Source organism: Mesocricetus auratus, unplaced genomic scaffold (genome assembly GCF_017639785.1).
Source record: "Mesocricetus auratus isolate SY011 unplaced genomic scaffold, BCM_Maur_2.0 Super-Scaffold_100008, whole genome shotgun sequence".
Classification (NCBI taxonomy): domain Eukaryota; kingdom Metazoa; phylum Chordata; class Mammalia; order Rodentia; family Cricetidae; genus Mesocricetus; species Mesocricetus auratus.
In genome coordinates, this window is record NW_024429192.1 from 87,220,913 (window position 1) to 87,245,577 (window position 24,665).

At 42.3% G+C, this 24,665-nt stretch overlaps 1 long non-coding RNA gene across 1 annotated transcript; it reads right to left on the minus strand.

The window, feature by feature from the left end:
- Window positions 1-225: 225 nt before the first annotated feature.
- On the minus strand, window positions 226-11,741 carry LOC110343402. The gene is made up of 4 exons (XR_005879077.1): window positions 11,701-11,741; window positions 8,256-8,339; window positions 1,097-1,182; window positions 226-684 (listed from the first exon to the last, which is right to left on the minus strand). It is a non-coding gene; the product is annotated as an uncharacterized LOC110343402 (long non-coding RNA).
- Window positions 11,742-24,665: the final 12,924 nt, after the last annotated feature.

Genomic DNA, 24,665 nt, shown 5'->3' on the forward strand with positions numbered 1-24,665 from the left:
CTTAGAAAATGTAGTTGTTAAGATGTTTTCTTTAGCTCTAGGCTTCCTGGCTGCTCTGAAATGATGCTTCTGCTGTGCCGAACTGTGATGTCACAGACACAAAGTCTCCAGAGACTGTGGCCTCTCCAAACCTCTGACACCATGAGCCCAAACAAGTCTTTCCCCATTTAAAGATGGTTTATCTTGGATTCTTGTTAGGGAAACAGAAAGTCGACTAGCAGGGGATGATGCCAGTAGGGGAGGAGAGAGGCTTCCTTTATCTTGGGGACTTTAATCCAAGACACCATGCTGCTGACCCCAACTGCAAGTGGGGGCACCTCAGCAGCCTCGCCGGTTACTTCACATTGTGCTTGTGTCATTCTGCATGGTCCAACACCGGTTAACCTTAGAACCCATGGCTAGGTGAGCTTTCTTCCCCCTCACCTCCCACTCCTCACCCCCCACCCCCTCCCTGGCCCGGCCATAGCAGCATCCTGTGTCTGCTTGCAAGCCTCTCAGATTCCTCCACCAAGAGAAGCTCCTGCAGTTGCTATTGGTCTGGGAAGCTGCTTCCACAGCTCTACAGGAGGACAAAGACAATCTCAGATCTTGAAGCTTCTTCATATTGAGGTGTGAACTTGCTTGGGAACTCTGAACACAGACTTTACTGTACCCGAATCGAGTAGCACATGCGTTGATCCCTGCCTGGAGAAGGACGAGACTCAAGAGTAGAAACATTTCTGGGGGGTGGGGGAGCATACAGAGGTTTGGAGCTCGGCTCCACCACGCCGCGCCTCGTACTCACTATTCACTTACTAATTAATGATGTGTTTTCCATCCACTGAGTGTCAGACAAGGGGCCTGAACATGGGGCTACCGCATTAAGTAATGGCTGAGAAGATCACTATGGCAGCTTGGGGTGATGGAAGGAGACATCAGGTTCACGGGCACGGGCTGCAGGGTGTGGGATATCTGGGTGGGTATGATGCACATGGCCTGTGGATACTGCCATGGCGTGGGTGAGGCAGATTCGGTGCCATCACATCTCTCACCGGGAAAAGGCTTTCTGAACCCTGCAGTGTGGCTCCATAGTGATGCCTGCCTGCGGTTTACTTACTGATCATCTGTGACTGGAAATGTCAATCCCGGCACGCGGGGAGTATGGCTTCCTTCCTTTGTTCCTGCCTCTTCTCAAGAAGGAGCCTGAGTAGAGAGAAAAAACAGCCAGAAACGCTTGTGTTAATTTTCCTCCAGCCACAAGACAAGAAACACTTTGACATCACCTGAATTAATAAGTTTGAATAAAACACTTGCTACAAACACAGAAGTACCTGTTGGCAAAATTCACACCATGCTTCAAAATTAATTTCCAAGCACGCTGGCATTCACCTTTGCCTTAGAAAGAGGAAAATGGCCTTCCTTTTCATTGTTTAATTTTATTTGACTATTACAGGGGGAAATTAGAGTGTATGGAATATAGAAATTGAATTGGAATCCAGCACAATGAGCTTCTCTTCCCAGAAAGTCAAATGCTGTTTGCATTTAAGCTGACGTGTTCCTTTGGGATTTGTATAAAGATTTTATCCTTTCTTCCTCGTATACTCCTCAAATTAAATCGTCGAGACTTAATTTGACTTCAGTCATTTTCTCTTTGTACAGACGGGCTACTCCAGTAATCAGGCTCTCCAAGACCAAAGTGGGTCATGCATTTCCAAAGACAGTTTAGAGTTCACAAAGAATGACTAGAAGTTCCTGAAAAAAATAACAACCAGGCATTTGATGATGGCGGCGAAAATCTGATTCTGCCTAAAGTGGTACATGAGCCACCGGGTTTAGAAACTAGGGTCCATTGATTTATTACTTTAGAAAGTCCTCTGGCTGTTTAGTTAGCTTTACATCAATTTCTACCTTTTTCCTGATTACAATAAATTATTCTAAATATGTATGGAGAGGGAGCTGGCTTACTATGCAGTAGGACTACGGAGGAAAACCCAGCAGAATTCACTCCCTGGCCTGGTTGGACCACAGTGTCTTCTAAGACAGAGTTTTTAGCTACCAATAATTAGTGTGTGTCAAATAGAAACACAGATAGTCATCAATTCAGTGCAGGCATTTTGTGAGATGCTGTCACCATGGAGGTAAAACCACACTCAACTCCAAATGCAACAAAGACATGGAGGGTCTACATAAAAAAAAGGGGGGGAGGGTCCAGTGGATGCGATGTCAGAAGGGGAGACATCAAAAGCAGGGAATTCGTGGGGCTGGAGGTTAAGGGCACTGTTGCTCTTAAAGAGAACCTGGGTTCAATTCCCAGAACCCACATGACATCTCACAGCCATCTGTAACGCCAGTTCCAAGGGATCTGACCCTGTCTGTTGGGCTCCACGGGCATTGCATACATGTGGTGTGCATATATGTGTATGATTCAGGCACACACGCACACATACGTATTTTTATTAAGAATTAAATAAAATAGATGCTGGTTTGAAACCCGTATTTGTGGCAGCTATTCCTCTCATGACCTGGTCAGAGCTGTAGACCATAGGACATTACTTTTCTTGAGGAGGAGCGGGACCGAGAGCCAAGCTCATGACTACACAGAGGAGAATTCCCCTGGCCATCCTGGTAGACCTTGTGATGAGATGTGTCACTTATGAGCTATTGGAATAACAGTGAGGAAGGTCAAACTGCCCCAGTCAATTGTGTTGTCATATTTGTGGATATTTTAAGCTCACCATGTCCAAATTTGCTGTCATTTCTCTCTCTTAGGCTAAATATTGAACTTAGTGTCTCAGGTTAAAAAAAAAACTGGATTGTTCTATTCTATTTACTGATTAAAGACTGAAATTCCTGTCTTGGGGCAATTTCTATCATATTTAGTAAATAGGCTGACTGTTAGATTTTTCTTCCTAAGCTAAACTTTAATGACTTAAACAACTAATTGTTATTACGAGTTTATCATGTTCTGGGTGCGAGGATTTAGTGTGTGTGTGTATGTGTGTGTTTGTGGTGTGTGTCTGTGTTGTTTGTATGTTGTATATATGTGTGTTTTGTGTGTGTGGCCTGTGGTATATGGTGTATGTATGTGTGTGGTATGTATGTCTGTGTTGTTTGTGTATTGTGTGTATGTGTGTGGTATATGTTGCTGTGTACATGTAGTGTGTGTGGTATATGTTGCGTGTGTGTGGTGTGTCTGTGTCATTTGTTTGTTGTGTGTATTCGTGGGGAGTGTATGCTGTGTATGGTGTGTGTGTGTTGTGTGTGTGTGGTATATGTGTGGTGTGTATGTGGCTTACAGTATGCGTTGTGTGTGGTATATGTGTGCTGTGTGTGTGGCATGTGGTATGTGTTGTGTGTGTCTCTGTGTGTCGTATGTGGTGTGTGTGTGTGGCATGTGGTGTGTGTGTGTGGTATGTGGTGTGTGTGTGTGTGTGTGGTATGTGGTTTCTGTGTGTGTGTGTGTATGTGTGTGGTATGTGGTTGTATGTGTGTGTGTGTGCGTGCTCGATGAGAATGAAATGACAGTGATAAAAGCTGTGAAGAGAAACGATACAAAAAGGAGTGCAGAACAGAGGAAGTGACCTTTGAACCAAGACCTGAGTGAGAAGAAAGGGGAAGAGCCCAGGCACGGATGGCCACAATGATTTGCATTTCTTCTCACTGTAAGACAGACTGTTTTGTACTCTGTTTGATCAGGTCACTGGATTTCTCAGACTATCTGTTAGTCCTCGGGTCCTCCACAGAGCACGTGACACACCAGTCATTTGGTACTGAGGACAGTCAGTCTCAGCCTCGGTTTGTCACTTAGGCTTCCAACTTCCCCTTTTGTCCCTGCCTCTATCTCTTCACTTTACATTTCTGTTGCTTGTTCTTTATCAGCTAGACACAAACCATGCAAGTCTGGAAAGAGGGACTCTCAGCTGAGGAGCTGCTTCTGTCTGACTATCTGATGGGCATACCTGTGGGGTGGAGGTGGGGTGTTTTCCTGCAGGAGGGCCCAGCCCACTGTGGGTAGTGTGAACCTGGCAGGTGGCCCTGAAGCAGGCTGAGCAAGCCATGGGGAGTGAGCCTACAAACTCATGGAAATTGAACAATGCACAATTGCACCATCCCTGGGTAAAGGAAGAAATAAAAAAGAAATTAAAGACTTCCTAGACTTCAATGAGAATGAAGACACAACATACCCAAACTTATGGGACACTCTGAAAGCAGTGCTGAGAGGAAAGTTCATAGCACTAAGTGCCCACATGAAGAAACTGGAGAACAGCCACACTAGAGAATTAATAGCATAACTGAATGCTCTAGAACACAAAGAAGCAAACTCACCCAGGAGGAGTAGATGCCAGGAAATAATCAAATTGAGGGCTGAAATCAATCAAGTGGAAACCAGGAAAACATTGCAAAGAATCAATGAAACAAAGAGTTGGTTCTTTGAGAAAGTCAACAAGATAGACAAACCTTTGTCCAAACTAACCAAAAGACAGAGAGAGATCATGCTAATTAACAAAATCAAGAAATGAAAAGGGGGGCATAACAACGGACACTGAGGAAATCCAGAGAATCATCAGGGCATACTTTGAAAACCTGTACTCCACAAAATTTGAAAATTTAAAGGAAATGAACAATTTCCTGGATAGATATCACTTGCCAAAACTAAATCAAGAACAGATAAACAATCTAAACAGACCTATAACCCCTAAGGAAATAGACGCAGTCATCAAAAGTCTCCCAACCAAAAAAAAAGCCCAGGCCCAGATGGCTTCAGTAAAGAATTCTACCAGAAATTCAAAGAAGAGCTAATTCCAATACTCCTCAAAGTGTTCCACACAATAGAAGTGGGAGGCTCACTGCCAAACTCTTTTTACAAGGCTACAATTACCTTGGTACCCAAGCCACACAAAGATACAACTAAGAAAGAAAACTATAGACCAATTTCCCTCATGAACATCGATGCAAAAATACTCAATAAAATACTAGCAAATCGGATTCAAGAACACATCAGAAAAATCATCCACCATGATCAAGTAGGCTTCATCCCAGGAATGCAGGGATGGTTCAACATTAGAAAATCTATCAATGTAATCCACCATATAAACAAACTACAAAAGAAAAACCACATGATAATCTCACTAGATGCTGAAAAAAGCTTTGGACAAAATCCAGCACCCCTTCATGATAAAGGTCCTAGAGAGATCAGGCATAACAGGAACATACCTGAATATAATAAAAGCAATATACAGTAAACCAGCAGCTAACATCAAACTAAATGGAGAGAAACTCAATGCAATCCTTCAAAAATCAGTAACAAGACAAGGCTGTCCACTCTCTCCATATCTCTTCAATATTGTACTTGAAATTCTAGGTAGAGCAATAAGATAACAAAAAGAGTTTAAGGGGATACAAATAGAAAAAGAAGTCAAGCTTTCACTATTTGCAGATATATGATAGTTTACATAAGTGACCCGAAAAACTTTGCAAGGGAACTCCTAGAGCTGATAAACACCTTCAGCAAAATGGCAGAATACAAGGTTAACTCAGAAAAATCAGTAGCCCTATTATATACAGATGATAAAGTGGCCGAGAAAGAAATCAGAGAAACAACACCCTTTACATTAGCCATAAACAGCATCAAATATCTGAGGATAACGCTAACCAAAGAAGTGAAAGATCTGTGTATCAAGAACTTTGAGTCTCTAAAGAAAGAAATCAAAGAGGATACCAGAAAATGGAAAGATCTCCCATGCTCTTGGATTGGTAGGATCAACATAATTAAAATGGCAATCTTGCCAAAAGCAATCTACATATTCAATGCAATCCCTATCAAACTTCTGGCACAATTCTTCATAGACCTTGAAAGAACAATAATCAACTTTATATGAAAAAAAGACTCAGGATAGCCAAAACAACTCTATACAATAAAGGAACTTCAGGAGGTATCACCATCCCTGACTTCAAGCTCTATTATAGAGCTATAGTCCTAAAAACAGCTTGGTATTGGCACAAAAATAGACAGGTAGACCGATGGAATCGAATTGAACACCCTGATTTTAACCTACACACATATGAACAATTGATTTTTGACAAAGAAGCTGAAATTGTACAATGGAAAAAGGAAAGCATCTTCAACAAATGGTGCTGGCATAACTGGATATTGGCATGCAGAAGAATGCAGATAGATCCATGTCTATCGCCTTGCACAAAACTTAAGTTCAAATGGATCAAAGACCTCAACACAAATCCAACCACACTGAAACTCTTAGAAGAGAAAGTGGGAGATATTCTTCAACGAATTGGTACAGGAGACTGCTTCCTCAACGTAACACCAGTAGCACAGACACTGAGCTCGACAATTAACAAATGGGATCTCCTGAAACTAAAAAGCTTCTGTAAGGCAAAGGACACAGTCAACAAGACAAAAAGACAGCCCACAGAATGGGAAACTATATTCACTAACCCCACATCTGACAGAGGGCTGATCTCCAAAATTTACAAAGAACTCAAGAAGCAAGTCTCCAAAACACCAAAGGATGCAATTAAAAAGTAGGGTACAGAACTAAATAGAGAATTCTCAGTAGAGGAGTCTAAAATGGCTGAGAGACACTTGAGAAAGTGCTCTACATCCTTAATCATCAGGGAAATGCAAATCAAAATAACTCTGAGACACCATCTTACTCCTGTCAGAATGGCTAAAATCAAAAACACGAATGACAATTTATGCTGGAGAGGATGTGGAGAGAGGGGAACACTCGTCCATTGCTGGTGGGAGTGCCAACTCGTACACACACTTTGGAAATCAGTATGGATATTCCTCAGGAAAATGGAAATCAGTCTACCACAGGACCCAGCAATTCCACTCTTAGGCATATATCCAAAAGATACAAATTCATACAACAAGGACATCTGTTCCACTATGTTCATAGCAGCATTGTTTGTAATACCCAGAACCTGGAAGCAACCTAGATGCCCCTCAACTGATGAGTGGATAGAGAAAATATGAAACATTTACACAATGGAGTACTACTCAGCGGAAAAAAATAATGGAATCTTGAAACTCACAGGCAAATGGATGGCACTAGAAGAAACCATCCTGAGTGAGGTAACCCAGTCACAAAAAGACAAACATGGTATGTACTCACTCATCATATATGGATTTTAGACATGGATCAGGATAGTTGCAGTCTGCAATGCCACTCACAGAGAGTCTGGGGAACAGGAAAGAACCTAAGAGAGATATGCATGGTACCCCAGCGAAGAGGAATGAGGCAAGATCTCCAGAAGAGATTGGCATTACGGCAGGAGGACCTTCATCCAGTGACTGATGGAAGCAGAGGCTAACACCCATAAATAAATACTTAACTGAACCCACGGAACCCAGTGACAGAGAGAGAAGAGCGATGAGCAAATCAGCAAAGAAAAGGCAGGTGAAACCAGCAGACACAGCTGATCTGAACAAGGGGGAGCTCTTGGACCCCAGACCGACAGCTGGGAGGCCAGCATGGGACTGATCCAGAACCCCTGAGTGTGAGAGTCAGTGAGAAGGCCTGGGCAACCTATGGGGCCCTGGAGAGTAGAACAGTGTTTATCCCTGACATACAAATGAACTTCGTGTGTCCATAACACAAAGAGGGATGATCTCTCAGCCTGGACTCTTAGGGGAATGCCTGGACCCTGCCCTGAGTGAAGTGACAGACTCTGGATATCCCTATGTGGAAGGAAGTGGGGATAGAGTGGGGAGGCTAGGAGGGATGGTAGGGGGTGCGGGAGGAGGGGAGGGAGAGGGAACTGGGGTTGACATGTGAAGCAAGCTATTTAAAAATTAAAGTAATTTTAAAAACCCTTGAGAAATCACTGCATGATCATGGCCTCTGTTTTGCTTATCAAAATCAGCACCGGAATTCCTAAGACCTCACTACAGTAGGAAGACCTGAGGGGTGCACACATTCTTTTGCTCTCTGAACTGCAGTATTGAAAGCCTTGGATTAATTGTCTGTAATTTTCAGTACATACTTTTCTTTGTCATAAACTATCACAAAGGCAACAGCACACAACATGGTGGAGACTCCATAGAGTTGCAGGATGAGATACCAGCTTGATAATTTTCTTTCATGAAATATTATATATTTTCATCATCAGAGTCTCAACTGGTACACTGACATAAAGCAATCACCTCGGGAGATTACCTTAGCTCTGGTCTCTATAATGGACATTTCCTGCAGCCTTAAAAAGCCTTACCTTCACCACAGAGAGGGAATTGAGAAACACTTTTTTAAACTCACCTTACTTTCGTCTATGGCTTCAGGAAAATGAGAAATGATCAGAAGTGGAAATCGCAGCTTCTCATATCATCTGGCAGCTGAAGTCTTTAAAGAAAAAGAAAGAAAAATGGATTGGAAACACAGGAACTGCCATTGGACGGCTTCAAAGGCTCTTTTTTTTTTTCCGAATGGGAAGCTGGGCTTTCACTGCTGGGATTTAACAGAACAAAGCTACACTTTGGGCCTCAATGAGTCTGATGTGCAGCTGTGGGTGGATCCCTGTGAGCTTGGGCTTGGTCTGCTCTGCCTCTCAGTATCCCATCCACGGCCATACTTCGCATCTTTAGTTCTGGAAACACTCACCCTGCCACTCCAGAGAATTCTAATTGTATTGCAGTTGAAACTCACTTAAATACCACTGGCCACGGGGAGAAAGGAAATAGATGATGTCTAATTTCTACCCAGAGTCAGGTGACCATCTGCTAGCCGCTCCATCACTGTCCTAGAGTCAGGTGACCATCTGCTAGATACTCCATCACTGTCCTAGAGTCAGGTGACCATCTGCTAGATACTCCATCACTGTCCTAGAGTCAGGTGACTGTTAAGAGAAGCTTTTTCTTTTGCTAGCCGCTTTGGTTTATCCCCGGCCAGTCACCATTATGTTAAGAGAAGCTTTTTCTTTTGCTAGCCGCTTTGGTTTATCCCCCGCCAGTCGCCTGGGCTCTGCTGCGCCAACCTGTTTCGAGAGCCGCATGAGTCCCAAATAAACACACAGGAGGCTATATTCATTATGAAGCTGTTGGCCTTGCTTGTCTCTTACTGGCTAGCTCTGCTTTAAGTAATTACCCCATAATTGTTAATCTAAGTATGTCTCTTACCGGAGAATAGTTCTGGGCTCCTACCCCCATGGCGGTTACATGTTGACTCTCCTGTGTTTCTCCTACCCAGAATCCTCCTGGATTCCTAGCCCCACCTATCTAGATTCCTATTGGCCAGACAGTGCTTTATTAGCATAAGACTTCCCCAACATCTCCTCTTTTCTGTTTAAACAAAAAGAAAGGTCTTAACTTTAACACAGTCAAATTGTATATAACAGAACAGTTATCAAATAAGAACATAGTTACAAAATATTAGCAAGATTTAAAGAAAATATCATCCATACCATCCTTGTGAGTTCAAAGTTCTATATGTAACTTATCTTTTATCATAACTAAGGAAAACTATAACTATCTGTCTTCAACTCCATCAAAGACCACAGAAGGATAATATATAAACACTAGGATTGACAGAGATATCTTACTGCCTGGACAGTCACCCGAAGTTCCTCTGTAACGTTGGGGCATCCATCTTCAGCCCATAGGCCACAATGTATCTGGAACACTTCTCAGCAAAGCAGGAAATTTCAAACTGTCCATCTGCATCAGCAGTCTGTCAGTCATTTTTCTGTGTCCTGCAGAAAGTCCCGTAGACTCATTCATGCAGCAGGAACCCTGTAAGACTTAGTTCAGCAGTCACATCCCTATGGGTCCTGCATGTCCAGATTATACAACAATAGTCAAACAGTCTAGGCAAGAGCAGTTTCTTGCCCAAATGGCTAATCTTGCCATGTTGAAAGCAAACTCCATAACAAGTTTCTTCGATGCCCATCTTCCTCTCAGACATAATTGGTGCTGCCAGGAGCAGACAATTCTCATTGTCAAGAAAAACCCTAAACCATTTTAAATGCCATGTTCTGAAGGTCTTTGAGAGGTTTGAAGACTGTCTATCTGTCTCAAATATATTTCTGTATATCTAGAATACCTAACTTATGTAACTAGAAATTCTATTATAAGTAACTATCTATAGTCTGTATTCAATTATGCATTACGTTGTAAAAGATCAGTATAAGCACAATACTTAATCAAGAGGAGAAATATAAGCATCACAAAATTGACTTTGAATTTGTATCAATAAATGAAAAACAATACCCATAACATAATTCCCCTTTTTTACCATTAAAAAGATTGGCTATGATCACTAGCCAATTATAAACAATCCCATTTAGATGAAAACAAAGATTTATAAACAAGATGGGAATTGGGACGTCGCTCATTCCAAACTGCTTCCTGCTGGAAGGGGGCGCTGTTCATACCATGGGGATCATGACAAAACTCAGAAACCTGTATCAGTCCGTATTTTCGGGGCCTGTAAAACTGCATCATCTTAGCTGTTTCAATTGTTGGAACATCTGGTCCACTGCTTCTGGGGGTCTTGGTTCGTCAAACCACAGAAGTCTGGAAGAAATCCTCAGCTTTTTATGTTCTGTGGAAACATAAGCAAAAACTCCTTTTCCGAGTAACATATCCTTATACTTAAATTTTGAAGTCAAGGCATTTTTAAAAGATAGAAGTTGGATTAATTCAGCAGCATTTATAATCAAGTGTACTTTAGCAGCAGTTCCTTCCTGAGCAAGCAAAAAACTGAAAAACACAATAGTGTACAGTATCCAGACTCTCTGTGTATTTTCCATCTTTGTGTGGCTTATTTATTTATTATTACTTTATTTCTTTCACTTTTATTTCTTTTTCTCTGAGACAGGGTTTCTCTTTGGAAACCTGCCTGCCTCTGCCTCTGGAGCAATTCCTACCGGCGTGCGCCACCACAGCCAGCTTTTGTATTTATTTACCACTTTGTCGTTTCATTTTCTCTCTCAATCTCACATATATGTTTAAACACACTGTAAACCGTTAAAGGTTTGTCTTTATCCGAGTCTGACTTTACTGTAAATCTTTATGTTTTTCTGGCCACGTGTCTTATCTGTAAAACTGCGGCTGTTTTAAACTGCCAGTTTTTTTTTTTCGTCAAGATGGCGGGCGTAAGCATGACTTCAGCTTACCGCCTCAGTCCTTGCTGACATCCAGCAAAAGCTGCCACTTCCAGCTGTACGTACACACCTTTCAAAAGTTAGCAGAGTCTCTTAAAAGGACCTTGTTGGTTTTTTTTTTTCTTTTTCTTTTTATGCCGAGTCAGGAAGACTCCAGTAAATGAGCCGCGTGAATCTCGGCTTGTTGTTAGCAAAACAGAGCACACCTGAGAAAAATGCTGCTACCAAAATCTGTGCTTCTCTCTGTTCTTCTGTTTTTAAAATTCCTTTAAATCTTCTGTTATTTTTCATGGAAATTTATGATCCCACTCCTGATCACCATTATGTTAAGAGAAGCTTTTTCTTTTGCTAGCCGCTTTGGTTTATCCCCGGCCAGTCACCATTATGTTAAGAGAAGCTTTTTCTTTTGCTAGCCGCTTTGGTTTATCCCCCGCCAGTCGCCTGGGCTCTGCTGCGCCAACCTGTTTCGAGAGCCGCATGAGTCCCAAATAAACACACAGGAGGCTATATTCATTATGAAGCTGTTGGCCTTGCTTGTCTCTTACTGGCTAGCTCTGCTTTAAGTAATTACCCCATAATTGTTAATCTAAGTATGTCTCTTACCGGAGAATAGTTCTGGGCTCCTACCCCCATGGCGGTTACATGTTGACTCTCCTGTGTTTCTCCTACCCAGAATCCTCCTGGATTCCTAGCCCCACCTATCTAGATTCCTATTGGCCAGACAGTGCTTTATTAGCATAAGACTTCCCCAACAGGTGACCATCTGCTAGATACTCCATCACTGACCTAGAGTCAGGTGACCATCTGCTAGATACTCCATCACTGTCCTAGAGTCAGGTGACCATCTGCTAGATACTCCATCACTGTCCTGCAGATGGATTTTGTGGTGAAAGGAATATTGGGCACATAAAGTGATTTTAGTTAGAAAGAGTAAATCTCTCTGTCTCTGTCTGACTCTGTCTCTGTCTCTCTCTCTCTCTGTGTGTGTGTGTGTGTGTGTGTGTGTGTACATATGCCTTATTGCACTTCCTGACTCTTCTGGAAATAGTTATTTCACTTTCATGTGTTGCTAGAAATCTAATCTCAAGAAAGGACATTTGAGACATCTGAATTTTGTTGTGAATTTATTGTCCCCTTGTGCTTCTCCCTCCAGGGGTGTTGTTCCTCAGTCTTGGTGGAGGGTTGGTTCTAGCAAAGCCTCCTCTATCACAAAGTGCTCAAACCTTCATATGGTCAAGGCTCCTTTGGAAAATGGTGTAGATTTTTCACAGAGCATAGAGATACCACCATAGATGCTAAATCATTTCAAGAGACTCATAACACACATTGTGAATACTCCATACATTTGTTCTGTTGTGCAGCTTAAAAAATGTTGACAAGATAAAAAGAACTCAAGGTATTCAGCACAGAAACAATTTTTCTTTCAGCCTGTTTACTTGAATCGAAGGATACAGAGGTATGACTGCAGACATCGTATAACATATTTAGAAGAAGAATGTCCAATGCTGTATACTATTGCTGAGAGATTTTTTAATCCCCCAAAGAAAACAGCTGACACACATTCACAAAAATAATTTAAGCTTCAGTTACAAGAAAAATAAATCCCTTGCAGAAAGATGGAAGAAACCCCTGAGAAACAAGAAATTTAAAAGACAAATTGATTCAGGGACACTGGTTTGGAAGCATTCTGTGGTTTCCACATGGCTTAGCGTGGAAGAAATGACTGAGTCAGAAGAGGATCTTGTGCGTACTAAAGCAAGCAGGATGCTTGTGGGCCGGCAGCCAGCTCTACTACCCATTACCTTCCTAAGTCCTTGTTTTTTGAATTCCTCATACTCCAAATGCCTTCTGCCCCCCACCTTCCTGCTCAGAGTGGAACACACAGGGCAGAATCCAAGCACTCTGTGGCTGCCTTCAGCGGAGGTCAGCGGTGGCTCATTGGGATACAGCTCTCTAAACTTTACATCTCACCAACTGACCTTCAGTCAGGGAACTCAGTCTTGTTGAATCCAGAGAAAAGCTATTGATTGGTGAAACAATGCCACAGCGATGAATCATCAAATGATTATTCATGAGGCACCTTTGATTTGTCTTCTACTCCTTGGGACCCTGTGGAGTACCCTTTATCTGCCCTATAACTAATGCTATTGTGGTTGGGAAGTTGCGCTGTTTAATATGTATTAGACATGAAACAATGAGCCCATCATGCAAATCAATATTTTTAATACAGAGAATGTTGCAGAGATGAAACTTTCTCTTAGACTCACAGCATAGGAAGTTCCACGAGGATATAAATTACTTAGGAGGGTTTCAATCTAAAAGGAGACTAAATGAACTGAAGGTGAATGCAGATGCATTGATGGTTAAAAAATGCACAAATCTACTGAGGCAATATTTTTGAAATGTGGTAGCAAAACAGAGTAGAAAAGCTTTTTTACGGTATCCTAGTTTGCTTTCTGTTACTGTGATAAACACTGACCAAAAGAAACTTGGGAAAGAAAGGATTTATTTGGCTTGTAGGTTGCAATCTGTCATCAAAGTACACAAGGGCAGAACTCTAAGCAGGATCTAAGGCAGAGAGTTTAGAGGAATGCTGCTTACTGGCTTGTTCACCTTGGCTTGCTCATCTTGCTCTGTAATGCAACCCATGACCATCTGCCCCAAGGTAACTATGACCACAGTGGGTTCCGCTCTCCTCCATCAGTTAGCAATCAAAAAAATGTCCCCTGGACATGTGATAGGAGAATCTAATGGAAGTTCCTTCACCTGACGTTCCCTTATGCCAGGCGTTTCTATTGGACAACCAAAAGTAGCCATCACGTATGGGAAATGAGACAGAAGGAAAATATAGGGCCATCCTGCATGCTGGGAATTTGCCTTGTTGTACTTCCTGACTCTTCTGTAGGTTCTTACAGAGATTTCTATGCATCCTACACATTTTTCTTACTTCTCATTGTATTTACTCATTTCACATTCATCGCCAAAGAAACATTTGTAGAGTGCTCGCCTTGTGCTAATGCTGTCCCCAGGGATGAAGTCAGAAGAATGAATTTTGTAGCCAAATAAGCATCAAGTCAATATTTTCCAATGACTAACTGAACAATTACTGACAGCCTTCTGCTTCCATGAGTAGCTGTACATCTACATATTCAATCAATTATGAATCGAAAACAATTTTTAAAGCTTACACTTGTACTAACTATGTGCAGAATTTGAGGAATGATTAGTTTCTAAGCCACACAGTGTAGCAGCTATTTGCATTGTGTTAGCTGTTATATGAATTGTCTAGAGGTGACTTAAGGCTTACAGGAGGCTGTGTACAGGCTCAAAACATGCTATAGTGGTTTATACAAGGACAAATAAATATCCATGTATTTTAGCATTCATCTGGGGGCCTAGAACCAATCCCCTACCAATATTGACATATGGTTTCATGTAATTTCTCAAAGCATCAATTAAACCTTATTTGTTGGTGACAAAATTGTTTGGATTGTGACAGTGTTTCGCCAGGCTTCCTTCTCCCTCATTGGTATTCCTTTATGGAATTATTCCTCTGTTTTCCATGAAGTTTTTGGATGTGTTCCCTGGAGAGTGTTTGAAATTTGGAGTCACACAGTGGCAGTATTCCCCTAGAGGCTCATGGGAGCTTCCTGATTCTTATCTGTCCTGAAGCACAGGTATTGAACTTGCCTTTGATTCCATGAACTATCCACATTTCTATACTCTCCTATATGCAATTCTTGTTTGACTATGTGAGTTAATGGGTATCAGAGTATATTGCCAATGGCTGTAGACCCTGTGAAATTCAAATGAGCTAATTTCCATGGGACAACCAGTGGAACAAACAACATGTGAATTCAGGAGTGCTATTGTCATAACATTGTTTATTAAGGTTTCATGACCTCGCCTCTCATGTTCCTTATAGCCCAGTCGATGTAGGAGGGTGAATTGGGGCATGATACAACTAGTACTTGGAGACAAAGAGATTCTTGGTGCATAGAGGAAAGGGGATTTACCCAGGCTAGGGCACTGGGGAATGATTACATTAAAGAGACATGATGCAAGATGAAGGATGACAGAAACAGAAGGACTAGAATCTGGGAGGAAAGAAACCACTGCAGAGTGGGGGAAAGGAAAGATGTTTTAACTAAGCAATGTACCTGGAGAGCTGGAAGGAAGGGTGTGTCGCACCCTGGTGGGATGGAAATAGGTTGGCTGTCACTTAAACAACCTGATACAGAATCTACAGAACTTCCTAAATTAGGCTAAGGAATTTGTAATTTACATTAAAAGCCAGGGAAAATTACAGAAGAAATATCCTGTGATGCGGAAAAAAACAAGGCCTCGTGGTTAGCTCTCCTTACAGCTGTGTACCTAGCAATTCCCTCTCCAATGCCAGCATTCATATGTGGAGATCATCAGGCTGGGTAGTCAGAAGTGCACCATCAAAACAGCAAATTCACATGGCACTCGTGGGTTGAAATCAATTATAGAAGAAACCATTATTGGCCGGTCTTTTTACAATGTGAGGGGAAGAACACAATCTTCTATAAGAAATACTATAGTGTAAGCTGCCAGCCAGTTCAGCTCTGTAACTCAGAAAACCATATACCACAGAAAGCCCCTGTAGGTCTGCAGATCCCCAGAAATATAGGGAGACACTCTGTGAGAGTGATAGCAAGGAGATGCTATATGATTTTAATCTTTAGAAATCAGACCTCCCTCACACACAAACACACACACCCAACACAGACACACACTGGCTGCCTTCCAGTGGTGCTTGTAACTTGTTCCTGTGACCACAGGAAAGGAAGTACCCCATGACTACTTCTTTGTCACCCCTAGAAGAGTAATCTCAAGGTAGCACTAATAATCCGTCGTGTACACGTGTCCTCACTTCCTCTTTCCAGAAGGGTCATAGGCTGTTGCACTGAGCAAGCCTTCATTGGCTTGTATAGTCCTTTTAAAAGTCCTAACACTTAGAAAGTAGTCACATTCTTAAGAACTGGGGCTTAGGGATTCACAATTGGGGTGCATAATTGAGTCTACAAGCATCACTACCCACGGCTCTCCTGAGACAACGCTCACCTGTTCTCCCAAGATGAAGGGTAGGAGATGTAAGACACTCATCAGCTCCTTTTGGTGCTTAATTAACAGCCAAATTAATAACAATTAACTTAAATTGAGCATTTATTATTCACTAGATAACAACTAGGCTAAGAAGCAGAATCTTAGTAGTCAATATGGCAGACTGGAGCAACCCAGGGGGATGATGTAGTAGCTACCCAGAATGATGCATCTCAGCGGGTCTGACTCTTAGGAATCTTGAACTCTTGAAATCCTACCTCCTCAAATTTTTCATTATAGGCATCTCAGGACCTCTCTATGCAGAGAGTACCCACCTTGTCTGTTAGCCCTGGCCTCTGAGAATAGAAGCCCTTTGCAGTGAACGGCAAACCAGTGAGTCCCTGCAGATGCAATGCACACCAATTCCATATTGTTTGGGGAGGAGTGCCTGCAGTCCCCAGAGAATTAGAAGAGGACCCTAAATACCACACAAGGAGGAAGGACTACCAATGCATTCCTTGTGTCTGCCAGATTAGTGGCAGAAACAATGACTTTAGAATAGGGGTCATTTGGGGGAAGCAATTGAAGAGATTTGGAGTTCTCAACCTACAGCCTAACCTTTGATATTGTGGATGTGGAACAAAAGATTCAGATTACAGAGAAAATAATTGTCAAGCACAGCAACTTACAGAGAAAATAATTGTCAAGCACAGCAACTTGGTTCTAAGAAAAATTGTTACTAATAAGTATAGTTAATGAACCACCTCTAGCTTTAAGGTCAGCATTTGTGGTTGTTCAAAACTTTTTTTCTAAGCAACACTGTCCACACAAATCCCAGTGGTCGTACCTCCTGTCAAGGTCTTTGTGGGAAACTGACATCAGGAGTTGTGTCTGGCTTGGCTGAATGGAAGGGAAGCTAACATTTTTGAAAGGGCAGGACAAATGCTTCCCAGGTGGTTTCTTCACTACAATTGGTGTTCAGAGTTCTGGGATAAGTTCCCCAGGCCTTCAGTTCTGTTTTCTGCTTTGCATCCCAAAGGAGTTACACACAGCAACCTTTCCCAAATACACACAGCAATCTTTCCCAAACATACCACCTACAAGTCAAAAAAGACCTCTTAGTTCACACCAAAACATGGCTCCCTTCTTCATGGAATGCCTGTCATTCTGATTTTATGGGATTTTGTTTTATTTTGAAGGAGGCTTAAATTACTTTGTTTGCACATTTAGAGGCTTATAGCCTAAAGATCACAAATCCAATAGACTCAAAGCTCTCAGTCAATAGTGTTCATATTTCTTTTTACCAAGGGTCTCATTTGAGGAAATACTAACTAAAAAGAGATTTGTAACCACTGTAAGATTATCTCAGGAATAGTGCATCTATTTAAGTGTAGTTAATACAGAATTTGAAACAATAAAATCTATATAAAAAAAGCCATCTGGGTGTTAAGGCTCAAAACTATGGAGGCTAGAGCAAGAATAGGACATGGGGAAATCTGGAACTTTCAAAAGTACGTGCTGAGATTGGGGATTGTTTGGTTGTTTGGGAGTTCTTTTAGAATTCTTAATAAAACTTATTTGTAGAAGGGTTTTAAGTTTGGAGAAGAAATGAATAGGAAACACAGAGAATTCTCACAGATCCTGCCGTACTCAGTCTCTCCCAGTTTTCTTTACTATTGATTCTGTGACTATGTGGTATACTTACAGCTGCTGAGCCAATATTAGTATGCTGTTATATTGCCTGAGGCCCAAAGCTGGCATTGTCTGTGGGGTTTTGACAAATGCATATTACATGTACCCATCACTAAACGGTCACAGAGAACACATTCTATGCCCTAAAACATCCCCCATGTCCTTAAACTTTCTCCTTCTGAGTTCTTCAAGAAGTTTTAGAGTTTATCATTTTATCTTTGGATATATGACCTGAATTTGTCTGTATTTCCCTATTGCTGGTGAGTTTTACATTTTGATGTTGTCTTCCTCACATTCTCTTCCAGCATGGAGACTTCCCCTGAGTATATCTTATAGGAAAGGTCGGTTGCAGAGACATCCAGCTTTTCCAGGAGTATCATAGTCCCCTCCATGTCTAGAGGACATCTGTACCGTGTGTAGTGTTCCCCTCCATGTCTAGAGGACATCTGTGCCATGTGTAGTGTTCCCCTCCATGTCTAGAGGACATCTGTGCCGTGTGCAGTATCCGAGTCAGGAGGTTTTCTTCTTTCTCAGTTCTGGGAGAATCTCCTCTTACTCTCTCGGTTGGGAAATTTGGTGTGTGTGTGTGTGTGTGTGTGTGTGTGTGTGTGTGAGAGAGAGAGAGAGAGAGAGAGAGTTTGTGTGAGCGTGTGTATGAGAGTGTATGTGTAAAAGAGTGTGTGTGTTAGTGTATGTGTAAGAGAGAGAGAGAGAGTGTGTGTGTGTCTCTGTGTGTGTATAGGACAAGGGGGGGTCTCTTTCTTTTCTCTTGCTACTTGAAAATCTCTTCTCTATCCTTCATCCTTGAGGGTTTTATCACAGTCAAGAGAAGACCTGGCTGAGTTCAATGAGACTCACAGCCTTTGAGATTCCTTCATTTCGATGTTTCTTATCTTGCTGTGGGTTAAGAGGTGGCCTGCTGTCATCTCTTTAAATACGCTGTTTGCAACTCAGTTATTCTCAAATATTTCCTAATATCACTAACCCAAATGCTTGTTTTTCAGAAGGTGTCTCAAAGTTCTTACAAGTTTTCATTTTTTATCTTTATTCTTATTTACTTATTTCTCTCTGTGGATAATATATTTTCAAACAGATTGTATTTGATATCACTATTCTTCCTTTTTTTTTTTTTTTTGGTTTTATGAGACAGGGTTTCTCTGTACTGTTTTGGAGGCTGTTGGACCAGCCCAACTATTCTTCCTTTTGACCTCTGTCACGTTTTTAATTTGCTAGTTGTATTTTTCAGCAATTACAAAAAAAGGGTTTTTTTGTTTTTTTTTAAATTGTTCCCACCAGTGCTACTTGTGTTTTTGGTCAACTTGACATAAGCCAGAGCCATCTGGGAAGCTGGAACCACAACTAAGAAAATGTCCCTATCAGATTGGCCAGAGTACTTGTAGGTGGGGTACTTTCTTGATTGATGTGGGAGGGTCCAGCCCACTGTGGGTGGTGCCTCCCCTAGGTAGGTGGTCCTTGGTGGTATAAGGAAATAGGCTGAACAAGCTATTGGGAGCCAGCCAAGAGGCAACCCATTTCTCCATGGTTTCAGTTCCTGCCCCAGGTGCCTGCTTGAGTTTCTGCCTTGGCTTCCCTCAGTGAGGGCCTGTGATGTGGATGTTAGACAAATAAACCCTTTCCTCCCCAGGCTGTGTTTGGTAATGGTTTTATCATAGCCATGGACATCTCTTTGTTCAGTTTCTCTGTAGGAATATTGAATCATTTATTGATTTTATGTGTGTGTGTGTGTGTGTGTGTGTGTGAGACTGAGGGACCCAGGAGAATGGAGCTGCTGAGTGAGGTGGAGTAAAGTCTCATGCAATGGCTAACTTTATTTATGGCATCAGACAATTTATATAAGAAAGGTCATATGAATAAAGTTCATACGAGTTCAGGCTGTAAACGTTCTGAATAGCAATAGCATGCAACAATGGGTAATCTGAACCAAACCCACTCCTATCTGCTACACCTGGAAGGGCATGAAATACATTCCAAGAACCTTCCCATGTTTTTGAAGAAACTGAGGTCACAAGAGTCTTGTCCTGTTTTCTTGAAGTATTCTCACAGGCACTCAGAGCACTCCTCATACAGCTCCATTCCTGGACCATGTTCTGACAGAAGCCTACTGAGTTTTCTTTAAGATGTATACTTTGGACTCTTCTCCTCAGCATTTACTCATGGCATCTGCTCGGCTTTTGTTATCTGATTTTGACCACTAGGTGAGGCTATTGCTTCCTGAAGTTGTAGATACCTGTTGCCATGTGATGTCACCGGGAACTGAAGGAGTAGGTACTTATGCCAGGCACTTCATGCCCATCTTTCCCACATGTCACGACCACCTCGACCAGCAAGGAAGACGCGACTCAGGAATCCTTCTCACAAGCAGTTTATTCAGGACCTTGATGAACAATGTGGAGGCAGCCGCAGGAGAAACCCCTCCTGCTCCCTAAATAGCCGAGGCCAGCCAACCCTGAGCAGCCACGTGTGCGCAAGCCATAGGCTCACCAGCATGCGTAAGCAATCTGATGATGATGGCGTGACCCCGGCGGGATAGGAACACACCAAATAAGGAGTTGTTTGTCACTCACCGTCGGGATGGTGGAAGGCAGAAGCCAGCGCCATCTTTAAGGTGCTTAAGGCGCGGTGTGGCGCAGCTCTCCACACCCACAGTCATAAGTAGGCTGCTTATTTTCTCTGATCCATGTCTGCTATCATCCCACCATCGTGTAGTGCTCCACGCCTGCTATCATCCCACCATCGTGTAGTGCTCCACGTCTGCTATCATCCCACCATCGTGTAGTGCTCCACGTCTGCTTCTGCCATCCCACCATCGTGTAGTGCTCCACGTCTGCTATCATCCCACCATCGTGTAGTGCTCCACGTCTGCTTCTGCCATCCCACCATCGTGTAGTGCTCCACGTCTGCTATCATCCCACCATCGTGTAGTGCTCCACGTCTGCTATCATCCCACCATCGTGTAGTGCTCCACGTCTGCTTCTGCCATCCCACCATCGTGTAGTGCTCCACGTCTGCTATCATCCCACCATCGTGTAGTGCTCCACGTCTGCTATCATCCCACTATCATGCAGTGCTCCACGTCTGCTTCTGCCATCTCACATAGAACTTTGGGCCAAGATTTTCTGTGAGTGTGACGTTGGTGAATTCCTACTATTTCAGTTGTACAGGGTGGCAGAAGCCTAGGTTTGTTCCAGTGGGGGGTAGATGCATCTTACGTGAGCCAGGGTACCTAAAGGTTCCTTCAAGTACCGTCACTGAATTTCAAACCCTCTGACTCACATTTCATAGTCAGCTCTTGCACCTCTGTCTCCCAGAGCACCTGCTATTGGTTACTTTTCACATTGCCCCAACAAAACGCCTGGCAGATACGAGTTCAAGGAGGGAGTTTACTTTGGCTCTTAGTTTGTGGGGATGGGCGCTCAATGCGTAGTCACATGGTTAATCTGTACGCTGGCATGGCATTGTAACAGCGAGAGGATGTGGGAGAGGAAAAGTATTCCCCCATGGCCGGTCAGGACAGAGAAAGGTAAATGCTAGATTCCACCTGTCTTTTCTCCTTTTATTCTATGCAGTTATCCTCCCATGGGCTAGTGCCACCTTATCCAAAGTGTGGCTCCGCCATTCACTCTACTCTCTGGGAATGTCCCCACAGGCTCCCCACAGGTATGCTCTGACAACCTCCGAGGTGATTTTAAATCCATCACAGTGAAGGTCAACCATTATGTCTGATTTTAATGCTAGAAACTAGGTTTGACTTCTCCATACTTTTTGTGAACTCTTTTTTTCCCTTGCCCTAGAATTTTTTTCCATGGGATTTTTTTTTGTTTTGTCTATGTGGCTGCATGAATGGGGTTTTATTTTTTCTTTGAGAAGTAAATTCATATGTATGTATGTATATATGTATGTATTTCAACTGCTCACTCTCCTAGGGGAGATCATTTTGGTTGGTTTTCAGTTGGGGGCTCCAACGAATAAAATGACTGAAAATTCATGAAAATGTCATTATTAAATATATTTATAAGTACAAGGTATAGACATGGTTCAGCAACTAAAAGCACTGGTTGTGCTTAAAGAGGACTTGGGTTCGATATCCAGAATTCACTTGGTAGCTCACAACCATCTGTAACTCCAGTTTCAGAGGATCTAATGCCCTCTTCTGACCTCCACAGACACTGTACACACATAATGTATAGACAAATATGCAGGTGAAATGATCATATAATAAAGATTTAAATAAGAAGAAACTACAATTATAAGTAAGTCTAGTGAATGGTGAAAATAGCAAAACTTCAAATTGAACGATACCAAAAGCATTTCCTAGTAAAACTTGTGTGAATGTAGCAAAATCATGCTTTGACGGGGATTAATAGCCTACTATGTTATCATTTATCATTGTAGCCACAAAAGAGGACCATAAGCTAAAAAAATGAACAAATTAGGACTTAGTACTTGCCACAAAGGAGCAATGCCTAATTTATCTTTTGACCATATATCTTTCAACTTTAATAAAATATATGAAGCAGCCGTTTTCAGCCAATAGACAACAGGCAGCTCGAGGTTCTCATCCTTGAGAATAAAAATCTGGACAAAGTAAGGCCACGTCTATCCTGGCCTTGTGTTTTGGGAACTCCAAATTTCAGCACAAAAAAAAAATCAGATCATATTTTGTTACAGTTTGGCTCCTCAGTGTCCCCCAGAGCTCATGTTCCCCCCAGACGAAGCCCCCCACTTAGTCTCTATCCAAAGGCACTGTCGGGGAAGTGATAGGGTTAGGGAAGCCTATTGGGAGGATGGAGGTCACTTGGGCATGTGTCTGACCTTTATCCTCATCCTTGGTTCCTGCCCACCATGAAGGGTACAGTCTTGTCATGCAGGGGCTGGGGACATGGGGTGCTGTGCTCCACTTTGCCACAGGCCCACAACGATGGAATCAAGCAAACACGGAACCTCTGAAGCTATGAACCAAAGCAAATCCTTCCCCCTGTGGTGGTTTGGATGAGAATTGTGCCCTCCCTTCCCCAAGCCTCAGTATTAGATCGGTTGATTCCCAGATGGTGGGGCAATTTGGGAGGTACTGATAGTGCAGCCTTGCTGGAGAAGCGTGCCACTGGGGGGAGGGCTTGGAGAGCATATATCCTCACCCTACTTCCAATTCGGGGCTTGCTTTTGAATCTGTGAGCTTGTCATGTCTGCTGCTTGTTACTATGCCTCCTGGCCGCCATGATGGCCTCTTATCCCGCTAGGCCCATAAGCCTAAAGTCTCTCTTTTGTAACTTGCTTTCTGCCATGGTGTTTTGCCACAGCAACAGAGAAATTTATTATAGCAAATACTTTGCTATAGTAATGGACAGCTGACATATTTGTCATATAATCAGAAGCAACAGTGTGGTAACAAGGAGGGGAAAAATCCATCTGCCTTCTGGGGAAAAAAATCCATCCATCTTAAGAAAAAAATCCATCTGACTTCAGTTTTACCAATGTAACAGCCAACTTAAACTGGGAGTCACATTACACCTCAGAAGTTTGCATTGACATCCCATTAGGACTTTAAACACACATCAACTTGAGTACACATATTATGAGACTGGAATTATGAAGGGGTCTGTAAAGCTTTTTAAACCACTACCATAATTTTATGCACAGAAAGCCCATTAGGATTTATCTAAATACTTTGCATCTTCTTGTCTACCTGTCTGGCTTTGTTTTCCAAACTGTCCTTGTAGAATCATTTCCCTGGGGTCTGAAGGAAATAATTTAACAGTTCTTTTAGAAATAAGTCTTGATATTAGACACTCCCATTTTCTAAATTTACAGAGTTTACTTTTATTCCTGCATCCTGGCTACACAGGCTTCTTTTGCCTTCACATTTTCAAATTATGAAGTCCATTGGATTTTAACCACCATTTTTTTGTCACTGAGAAAGTTGCTCAGAAGTTGCCATAGTGTTTTCTTTCTCTGGGTCAGTTTGCAAAACAATTTTTGTCTTTGGTTTGGTGTTTTGAAGTTCCTCCACCATGTGTCCAAGCATAGCTATCTTTTTAGGATGCTGTGCATGACAGAGTACACTTCCTGGAAACATGCGATGTTTTTAAGGCTTGAAAAATCCTCTATAGTTATCATTTAAAATATTTCCTCTGATTTTTTTTCTCAGTTTAAGACTCCATTCATTACCACGTTAGAGGTTCTCCTTCAATCCCCTTTGTTTCTTAGCCATTCCTGTTCCTCCCCACCTTTTTTCTTTTAATTAAATGCTGGTTAAATTTTCCTGACATTCCCTCTCCTAGGCTGCAGATGATCTGCTGTTGAGCATACTCATTGCATCTTGATGCAATTATAGTCTTGTGTCCCTGTTATCTCCTGGCATTTGCTATTGTAGCATTTGTAGTCACTGCTCTGCCTAGATCTGATTGCTTCATCCAGACTTGCTGCCTCAAGTCACTGTCTACTGGTTCTGTGATTCCCAGCCACAGTTTGTTATCTTCTCATCTATGTAACTTTCCTGTTTCTAAGTCACATCCCATTTCAGCCCTTTAGACCTAAGTGGAAAACCTTTGTTCATTCTTCCGGTAGAGTGTGCCTTCTTCTGAAGACATTTCTTCCCTCGCCCTCTCCAGTGTTCCCATGAGGCAGAAACACAATTCTCCAGGTCTACATTCACTTTCACTCAGCTAGCATCTAATAGACAACTTTATGTGCCTTGAGCAATTCTAGATGCTTACAATGTGCTTGTATCTGTAGCATTCATGCCATCTATATCTATCTATCTATCTATCTATCTATCTATCATCTATCTA